Raw genomic sequence first — 10,893 nt, 5'->3', positions numbered from 1 at the left:
CATATAGGCCTATGGGCTAGGCTACATGAGGTGTGATACTAACTTTATTAAAACATATAGGCCTATGGGCTAGGCTACATGAGGTGTGATACTAACCTTATTAAAACATATAGGCCTATGGGCTAGACTACATGAGGTGTGATACTAACCTTATTAAAACATATAGGCCTATGGGCTAGGCTACATGAGGTGTGATACTATGATTTGAAAAAGTCCCCAAGAAAAGGGCATTGTTTCTTATGCTGGGCATCATTCACAAGTGATAGTATATCATTCCCAAGTGATGGGCTAATATTGTCACCCATCAGACTATTCTTGATATAATCTTGTCTTTACATGTACTAAATAATACATGTGTGACATTTGTTTTGATGTAGACTGGACCATTATCAAATCAAATCAAATTGTATTTGTCACATATATATGGTTAGCAGATGTTAATGCGAGTGTAGCAAAATGCTTGTGCTTGTATCGAAACAGGGGCAGCGGGAAAAAAGACATGTCATCTGTGCACTTAGATAGCAAATGGAGGACGCTTTTCCCCGTGGTTTATTGTAATTGCCAGCCAGGTAGACTATACCCTTGTTGTAAAGAGAAGCAATGAAGCAATGGAGAAATAAATATAGTAGGCCTAGCTTATAGAAAGCTAATGAAATCCTCTTCTTTTTATTAGTGGTCATCACTCTTTTTTCTCACGCAATTCCATAGCCTATAGAAATGTTGCACAGCATGAGCTCATGGGCTCTCGTTAAGTTTTTGATATTCGATTCGATTTGCATTGATGTCAGAGTGATTAGCGGGACAATAGAGTACTGAGTACCAGGCAGTTAGCGAGTTTGGTAGGCTACTATTGACCAGCATCAGAGCTTGGAGAAGCCTAATTGCCGTGAAATTTGTCTGCCTTCATGACTGGCAACAGCCCTAGCATAGACACTATTCCCTAAACAAGCTCTCACAGTCTCACTTCAGAATTGGACGCTTGTCCATAAACGTAACATTTTTAAGGTTAAGTTTGGGCATTCATTCTGGCATTCATTACAAACAACTCTGTTGTTGTGCTCACTGAGAGACTCAGTGAAGAGGATGATTATGGGAGCACCAGCAGTGTCTACCACCAGAGAGAGACTGATTGTGTCTCTAACATCAGTAACTCATGGAGAAAACTGTCTGAATGTGAGTGCTTGAGTGATTTTAAGTGTGTGTGCGTGTGCACGCAGGTGTGTGTTTGTTGTGTTCTGTGTGTGTGTTAGAGAACAGCCACGCATGCCTAATGGGAGGCAATGAGGCAGGCCTCAGCAGCTCAGCCCTGGGGTTTACAGATGCACTGAGCACCCAGGTGGACACGGAGCAAAGAGCAGAGGCAAGCAGCAGCTGGGCTTTGGCTGAGACAGCACATTCCCAAAGTCTCAGTCCTTTTCAAATGAGCCCCAACTCTCTCCCACTTTTACACTAATCTCTCGCTCTCTCTTTCTTTCTCTTTGGCACTTTCTCTCACTTAATTACATTCAATTTAAAGGCTTTACTGGCATGGGAAACATATGTTTACATTGCCAAAGCATGTCAAATAGATAAACAAAAGTGAAATGAAAAATGAAAAACTTAACAGTAAACATTACATTACACTCTTGAGAGCCAGGTCTGCCTCTATCAGTAGCAAGGCTATGCTCACTGAGTCTGTACAGAGTCAAATATTTCCTTAAGTTTGGGTCAGTCACAGTGGTCAGGTATTCTGCCACTGTATACTCCCTGTTTAGGGCAAAAAGGTATTCTAGTTCTGTTTTTTGGTTCATTCTTTCCAATGTGTCAAGTAATCATTTTGTTTTCTCATGATTTGGTTGGGTCAAATTGTGTTACTGTCCTGGGGCTCTGTTTGTGTTTGTGAACAGAGCCCCACGGCCAGCTTGCTTAGGGGACTCTTCTCCAGGTTCATCTCTCTGTAGGTGATGGCTTTGTTATGGAAGGTTTGGGAATCGCTTCCTTTTAGGTGGGTGTAGAATTTAACAGCTCTTTTCTGTATTTTGATGACTAGCTTGTATCGGCCTATTACTGCTCTGCATGCATTATTTGGTGTTTTACACTGAGGATATTTTTGCAGAATTCTGCATGTAGAGTCTCAATTTGGTGTTTTTCCTATTTTGTGAATTCTTGGTTGGTGAGCGGACCCCAGACCTCACAACCATAAAGGGCAATGGGTTCTTTAAATAACTGATTCAAGTATTTTTTGCCAGATCCTAATTGGTAGGTCGAATTTGATGTTCCTTTAGATGGCATCGAAAGCCCTTCTTGCCTTGTCACTCAGATCATTCACAGCTTTGTGGAAGTTACCTGTGGCTCTGAAGTATATATCGTTTTTTGTGTGCTCTAGGGCAACAGTGTCTAGATGGAATTTGTATTTGTGGTCATGGCAACACCATTATTTTGGTCTTACTAAGATGTTCCACTTCTGTTCAAAAGTTTGGGGTCACTTAGAAATATCCTTGTTTTTGAAAGAAAATAAAATGTTTTGCCCATTAAAGTAACACCAAATTGATCGGAAATACAGTGTTGTCACGTTCGTCATAATGATGAGACCAAGGCGCAGCATGATAAGAATACATTCGTCTTTATTTACAGGAAGAACACTTATACAAACTAACAAAATAACAACCCGACCGTGACACTATAAACACGAGTGCTGACATACAACTACACAGACAATAATCCACAAAACCAAAATGGAAAATGGCAACCTAAATAGGATCCCTAATCAGAGACCAGGATAAACAGCTGTCTCTGATTGGGAACCAATTCAGGCCACCATAGACCTATATATACCTAGACATACTAAAACCCCATAGATATACAACAACCCTAGACGGGACAAAAACACCTAGACAATACAAAAACGAAACCACCCTTGTCACACCCTGACCTAACCAAAATATTAAAGAAAACAAAGATAACTAAGGTCAGGGTGTGACAAGTGTAGACGTTAATGTTGTAAATGACTATTGTAACTGGAAACGGCATATTCTTTTAATGGAATATCTACATAGGCGTACAGAGGCCCATTATCAGCAACCATCACTCCTGTGTTCCATGGCACGTTGTGTTAGCTAATCCAAGTTTATCATTTTAAAATGCTAATTGATCATTAGAAAACCCTTTTGCAATTATGTTAACACAGCTGAAACCTGTTGTTCTGATTAAAGAAGCAATAAAACTGGCCTTCCTTGGACTAGTTGAGTATCTGGAGCATCAGAATTTGTGGGTTCGATTACAGGCTCAAAATTGCCAGAAACAAAAAACGTTCTTCTGAAACTCTTCAGTCTATTCTTGTTCTGAGAAATAAAGGCTATTCCATGCGGGGAATTGCCAAGAAACTGAATATCTCGCACAACGCTGTGTCCTACGCCCTTCACAGAACAGAGCAAACTTGAAGCTAACTAACCAGCGCAAACTAACCAGAATAGAAAGAGGAGTGGGAGGCCCCGGTGCACAACTGAGCATGAGGACAAGTACATTAGAGTATCTAGTTTGCGAAACAGATGCCTCACAAGTCCTCAACTGGCAGCTTCTTTAAATAGTACCCGCAAAACACCAGTCTCAACGTCAAAGGTGAAGCGGCGACTCTGGGATGCTGGTTATCAGAAAAAATAAAAAACAATTGTGCCGTCTGGTTTGCTTAATATAAGTGATTTTAAATGATTTATACTTTTACTTTTTTGATACTTAAGTATATTTAAAATCACTTATATTCACTTATACCAAATACTTTTAGACTTTTACTCAAGTAGTATTTTACTGAGTGACTTTCCCTTTTACTTGAGTAATTTTCTATTAAGGTATCTTTACATCTACTCAAATATTACAATTGGGTACTTTTTCCATCACTGGTAATCGCTGCCTAAGGTGCTTCAAAAAAGTACTGAGTATAAGGTCTGAATACTTATGTAAATGTTATATTTTTATTAGGATAATGTTTCTTAAAAACCTGTTCTTGCTTTGTCATTATGGGGTAGTGTGTGTAGATTGATGAGGAGAAAAAACTATTTAGAAGAAACTGTAATGTATCAAAATGGGGAAAAAGTAACGGAGTCTGAATGCTTTTCGAAGACACTGTAAGGATAATGTTAAAAAGTTTAAGTATAGCCAATTGAAATTTGTGGTCTGTATATTTTATCATTTCATTTAGGATAACAAACACCACAGTCCTTTTTGGGTTGCAAGGTTTGTATTTGGTCCTGTAGTTCATACAAGGTAATTGGAGAATCCAGTGGGATCTGGAAGTCTTTAAAAGTTGATTCTAATATTCTAATATTTGTATTTGATCAAGTATATGTTTTTGCTGTTTGTTCTTTGTTATAGAGCCCCAAAAATTGGAGAAGTGGTTGATCACTGTTCTGGTTAGATAACTTTTTTTGGTAGGTTTCCACACTACTTTCCTTCCATCTATAGCATTTCTCAATATTACTCAGTTCCTTTGGCTTTGATGCCTCATGATTGAGTATTGCTCTGTTCAAGTAGACTGTGATTTTGCTGTGATCTGATAGGGGTGTCAGACTGTGAACGCTCTGAGAGACTCTGGGTTGAGGTCAGTGATAAAGTAGTATACAGTACTACCCCAATCCACAAAAGTTGAGAGAAATTTGACCACAATAACTACCGTGGGATATGCGTCAACAGCAACCTTGGGAAAATCCTCTGCATTATCATTAACAGCAGACTCGTACATTTCCCCAGTGAAAACAACGTACCTAGCAAATTTCAAATTGGTATTTTACCATATTATCGCACGACAGACCACGTATTCATCCTGCACACCCTAATTGACAAACAAACAAACCAAAAAAAAGGCAAAGTTTTCTCATGCTTTGTTGTCTTCCAAAAAAACTTTGACTCAATTTGGCATACTAATTGCTATACAAATTGATGGAAAGTGGTGTTGGGGGAAAACATACGACATTATAAAATCCATGTACACAAACAAGTGTGCGGTTAAAATAGGCAAAAATACACACATTTCTACCCACAGGGCCGTGGGGTGAGACAGGGATGCAGGTTAAGCCCCACCCTCTTCAACATATATATCAACAAATTGACAATGGCACTAGAACAGTCTGCAGCACCGGGCCTCATCCTACTAGAATCTGAAGTCAAATGTCTACTGTTTGCTGATGATCTGGTGCTTCTGTCCCCAACCAAGGGGGACAGCAGCACCTAGATATTCTGCACAGATTCTGCCAGACCTGGGCCCTGACAGTAAATCTCAGTGAGACCAATAGAAATGTTGTTCCAAAAAAGGTCCAGTCGCCAGGACCACAAATACAAATTGAATCTAGACACCATTGCCATAGAGCACACAAGAAACGACATATACCTTGGCCTAAACATCTGAGCCACAGGTAACGTCCAGAAAGCTGTGAACGATCTGAGAGACAAGGCAAGGGCATTCTATGCCATCTAAAGGAACATAAAATTTGACATACCAATTAGGAACTGGCTAAAATTACTTGAACCATTTATAGAACTCATTGCCATTTATGATTGTGAGGTCTGGGGACCGCTCACCAACCAAGAACTCATGCAGAATTCTGCAAAAACTTCCTCTGTGTACAATGCAGAACACCAAAGAATGCACGCAGAGCAGAATTAGGCCGATACCCGCTAATTATCAAAATCCAGAAAAGAGACGTTAAATTCTATAACCAACTAAAAGGAAGCGATTCCCAAACCTTCCATAACAAAGCCATCACCTACAGAGAGATGAACCTGTAGAAGAGTCCCCTAAGCATGCTGGTCCTGGGGCTCTGTTCACAAACACAAACAGACCCCACAGAGCCCCAGGACAGCAAGACAATTAGACCCAACCAAATCATGAGAAAACAAAAAGATAATTTCTTGAAACATCGGAAATAATTAACCAAAAAAACAGAGAAAACTAGAATGCTATTTGGCCAGAAACGAGAGAGTACACATTGGCAGAATACCTGACCAGTGTGACTGACCCAAACTTAAGAAAAGCTTTGGCTATGTACAGACTCAGTGAGCATAGCCTTGCTATTGAGAAAGGCTGCCGTAGGCAGACCTGGCTCTCAAGAGAAGACAGGCTATGTGCACACTCCCCACAAAATGAGGTGGAAACTGAGCTGCACTTCTTAACCTGCCCAATGTATGACCGTATTAGAGATACATATTTCCCTCAGATTCCACAGCTCCACAAAGAATTTGAAAACAAACCAGTTTTTCATAAACTCCCAAATCTAATGGGTGATGTTACGAGTGTGTAGCGGAGGCGAAGTCAAGTGCAGGAGAGCAGAGTGTAGTGAACAGTCTCACTTTTTATTCCGGTCAAAATGTTATTTTTTAATTTTTTTAATTTTACCTTTTATTTTACTAGGCAAGTCAGTTAAGAACAAATTCTTATTTTCAATGACGGCCTAGGAACAGTGGGTTAACTGCCTGTTCAGGGGCAGAACGACAGATTTGTACCTTGTCAGCTCGGGGATTCAAACTGACAGCACAAAATAACATAAAGTGTGCCTAAAACACGGAACATGGTGAAACACAGTGTGACATCACAGCAGCAAGATTTGTGACCTGTTGCCACAAGAAAAGGTCAACCAGTGAAGAACAAACACCATTGTAAATACAACCCATATTTATGCTTATTTATTTTCCCTTTTGTACTTTAACCATTAGTACATCGTTACAACACTGTATATATACATAATATGACATTTGTAATGTCTTTATTCTTTTGGAACTTCTGCGAGTGTATTATTTACTGTTCATTTTTATTGTTTATTTCACTTTTGTATATTATCTACTTCACTTGCTTTGCCAATCTTAACATATGTTTATATGCCAATGAAGCCCATTGAATTGAATTGAACTGAGAGGCAGAGAAAGAGAGAGAGATAGGCAGAGAAGGGGGTAGACAGATTAAGAGAGGTGCAGAGAGAGAGAGAGTGGCAGAGAGAGAGAGATAAGAACAATGATGTAGACAGAAGATGTTTCATAACCACTGCCTGACACTGGCAGCCCCTTCAAATGAAACTTTGTTTCTCTCCCCACTTTTTCCACTGGAAAGGTTTTAAGAGGACATTCCCTAATGTGACATGTGACTGTTATTCACAAATGTGTGCCTGTGTGTTGCAACCTTATTATATGATAGTGAGTGAGTTATTATAGCCCACTATTTTCTTTGCTGCAGTTGATGGAGATTCTCGCCATGTTTGGGAGAATGGATCCCAGGACACTTTCAAGGACATACAAGAGCGTACTGCCTGTACTATTCAGTGTGTGTATTTTAACCATTTCCCTCCCTCTCTGTAGGAGGTATAAACCGTGCGGGGGCGATGCCTGCGTTCCTGCGGACCCCCACTATGATCCAGCCACACCTGGATATGAAGCCCTTCCTCCAGTTCCCCATGGACAGAGCTCCACCACAACACAGCATGGGCCTGTTTCACAACTTCAACACTGTGAGTACTGTATTCAACATCGCGAGTACACACACGCACACGCACGCACGCACGCACGCACGCACGCACACACACACACACACACACACGAAACATACTCAACACACGAACACAGCATACACATAAACACACACCCAACAGATACTAACACAGAATACGCAGATACACACGCACACGCACACACACACACACACACACACACACACACACACACACACACACACATGATATATACTCAACACACGAACACAGCATACACATACAAACACACACCCAACAGATACCAACACAGAATATGCACAAACACACACACCACACACACTCCATGGATGTAAACTCAGTAAAAAATGATACGTCCCTTTTTCAGGACCCTGTCTTTCAAGGATAATTTGTAAAAATCCAAATAACTTCACAGATCTTCATTGTAAAGTGTTTAAACACTGTTTCCCATGCTTATTCAATGAACCATAAACAATTAATGAACATGTGGAAGCGTTGTTACAGTTTACAATCACTTTGGCACTAATTTCAGAACCTAGTGGTCATTTTTCAAAACTCTAGACACAAAACTCAAAACGGTCATCACTTGTAACACAGGCTGTCCAATGTTCAAAACATTGCATTGTGCATTCATATCTTTAAAGAAACCTTGCACTTGCAGAACCATTGGTTCAAATAACTAATTTATCAAGAAATACCATAGGAACATTAATTTAGATCACCCACACACAAGATACCGATAGTTTCACTGTGTAGTTGTTCATACAATCATTAAATATTGTAGTACAAAATATGTGATACATGTTTCAATATGCTACTACATGTAAATACATCACTGTAAAAGGACTAGTAGAGAGAATATTATAGACACTGGAATCATTGAACAAAATATGACATTTATTGATCAAATACAATTAAATCACTCATAGGTTTCTTTGAATCAAAGCAAAAATAATTAGCTACCAAAAAAAAAAAAACTACTGTAAAACATCAACTGCAGTGTTCCTCACCTGGCTTACTGTAAAACATCAACTGCAGTGTTCCTCACCTGGCTTACTGTAAAACATCAACTGCAGTGTTCCTCACCTGGCTTACTGTAAAACATCAACTGCAGTGTTCCTCACCTGGCTTACTGTAAAACATCAACTGCAATGTTCCTCACCTGGCTTACTGTAAAACATCAACTGCAATGTTCCTCACCTGGCTTACTGTAAAACATCAACTGCAGTGTTCCTCACCTGGCTTACTGTAAAACATCAACTGCAGTGTTCCTCACCTGGCTTACTGTAAAAAGCCAAACAAAGGGTTGATTACTGTGCTTCTATATTTCCATCAACCCTGTCTTGTGGATTTGGCCACAGGTTCTCATCCACATCACAATGAATGTTTTCATTAGCCAAACCTCTTGGGAAGAATCTTCGGGCGAATCCAGGCCTGACACTGGTCTGCCGTGATGTCATTGCATGTGTCATCCATAGCCTGGAGAAGGGTGGCTTGTTCGTGAGGGCGCCTATCATATACCTTCCACCTCCACGTGGAGAAAAATTGCCAGCTCTACAGACCTGATTTAGCTCATCAAGGAAAGTTACATTCGAACAGCGAATCATGTGGCTGCCTGCAACTCAATATATAGAGTATATAGAGTAGAGAGGTTTAGATGTTGTTCGACCAAACATTAGAACAGGCAAGATGAGTAATCTAAGCCAGTTTGACCGTGGTCTGATTGTTGATGCCACACATGGTGATTCCAGCATCTCAGAAACAGCTGCCTTCCTGGGATTTTTACGCACTACAATCTCTAGAGTTTCCAGAGAATGGTGCGATAAACAAAACACACTCAGTGAAAGGCATTTCTGTGGGAAAAAAACACCTTGTTAATGAGAGAGGTCAGAGGAGAATGTCCAGACTCATTCAAGCTAACAGAAAGGCCACAAATGCTGAAATAACAGCTGTTGAAAACAGTGGTGTGGAGAAGGGCATCTCTTACTGGAACGTCCAACACCGTGAATAATTCAGGCTGTTGTGGAGGCAAAAGGGGGTCCTACCCAGTACTCCATAGGTGTACCTAATAAAGTACAATAATGTCAAATCTGAAAACATGGTCTGGAAAAGTGGTACATGGGACCATAGAAACAGTGTCGGATAAAGAATGACGATGAAATATTACATCCATAGATAATATAGTTCAATTGGTTCATGTTCCACGGTAATTGGTGTCAATGGATCTCGTTATCCTGAAACTTTCATGATCTAAACATGGAATATTGTTTGTCAATTTCTATAAAACAGTACCTTACCATTTTGAGCAGTTGTATCAATTGATAGTTAGATCATTGTAATGAAATGAATAGACAGTCATCTCAGATGTAATGTGTGAATTGCATTTTGAAATGGTAATACTTTGATGTTAAGTTGTGTCATTTTGAACAGGTGATTTTAGTTCAATGAACAAATGATCTTAGCTTCATGTGTATTGTATCCAAGCAATTGGAAAAAGTGTTAGACTTTTGAAAAATGTACATTTTGATCATCGGTTGTGAGTTTTGTGTCTAGAGTAAGACACTAACAGTTTACAGACGGTAGGCAATTAAGGTCACAGTTATGAAAACTTAGAGGCCTTTCTACTGACTCTGAAAAACACCAAAAGAAAGATGTCCAGGGTCCCTGCTCATCTGCGTGAACGTGCCTTAGGCATGCTGCAAGAAGGCATGAGGACTGCAGATGTGGCCAGGATAATAGATTGCAATGTCCGTACTGTGAGATGCCTAAGACAGCGCTAAAGGGAGACAAGACGGACAGCTGATCGTCCTCGCAGTGGCAGACCACGTGTAACTACACCTGCACAGGATAGGTACATCCGAACATCACACCTCAGGGACAGGTACAGGATGGAAACAACAGCTGCCCGAGTTGCACCAGGAACGCACAATCCCTCCATCAGTGCTCAGACTGTCCGCAATAGGCTGAGAGAGGCTGGACTGAGGGCTTGTAGGCCTGTCGTAAGGCAGGTCCTCACCAGACATCGCCGGCAACAACGTCACCTATGGGCATAAACCCACCGTCGCTGGACCAGACAGGGCTGGCAAAAAGTGCTCTTCAGTGATGAGTCGCGATTTTGTCTCATCGGGTGTGATGGTCGTATTCGCGTTTATCGCCGAAGGAATGAGCGTTACACCGAGGCCTGTACTCTGGAATGGGAACGAGGTGGAGGGTCCGTCATGGTCTGGGGCGGTGTGTCACAGCATCATCGGACTGAGCTTGTTGTCATTGCAGGCAATCTCAACGCTGTGCGTTACAAGGAAGACCTCCTCCTCCCTCATGTGGTACCCTTCCTGCAGGCTCATCCTGACATGACCCTCCAGCATGACAATGCCACCAGCCATACTGCTTGTTCTGTGAGTGATTTCCTGCAAGGCAAGAATGTCAG

At 40.9% G+C, this 10,893-nt stretch overlaps 1 pseudogene; it reads left to right on the top strand.

Moving 5' to 3' along the window:
* The window catches only part of LOC115118144 (zinc finger protein 385A-like), a 242,474-nt pseudogene that overhangs the window by 149,482 nt on the left and 82,099 nt on the right, over nt 1–10,893 (top strand).

This window comes from Oncorhynchus nerka, linkage group LG7, assembly GCF_034236695.1.
Source record: "Oncorhynchus nerka isolate Pitt River linkage group LG7, Oner_Uvic_2.0, whole genome shotgun sequence".
Taxonomy (NCBI): Eukaryota; Metazoa; Chordata; class Actinopteri; order Salmoniformes; family Salmonidae; genus Oncorhynchus; species Oncorhynchus nerka.
Note: the sequence above shows the minus strand (reverse complement) of the source record. Positions and strands in the feature narration are given on the sequence as shown.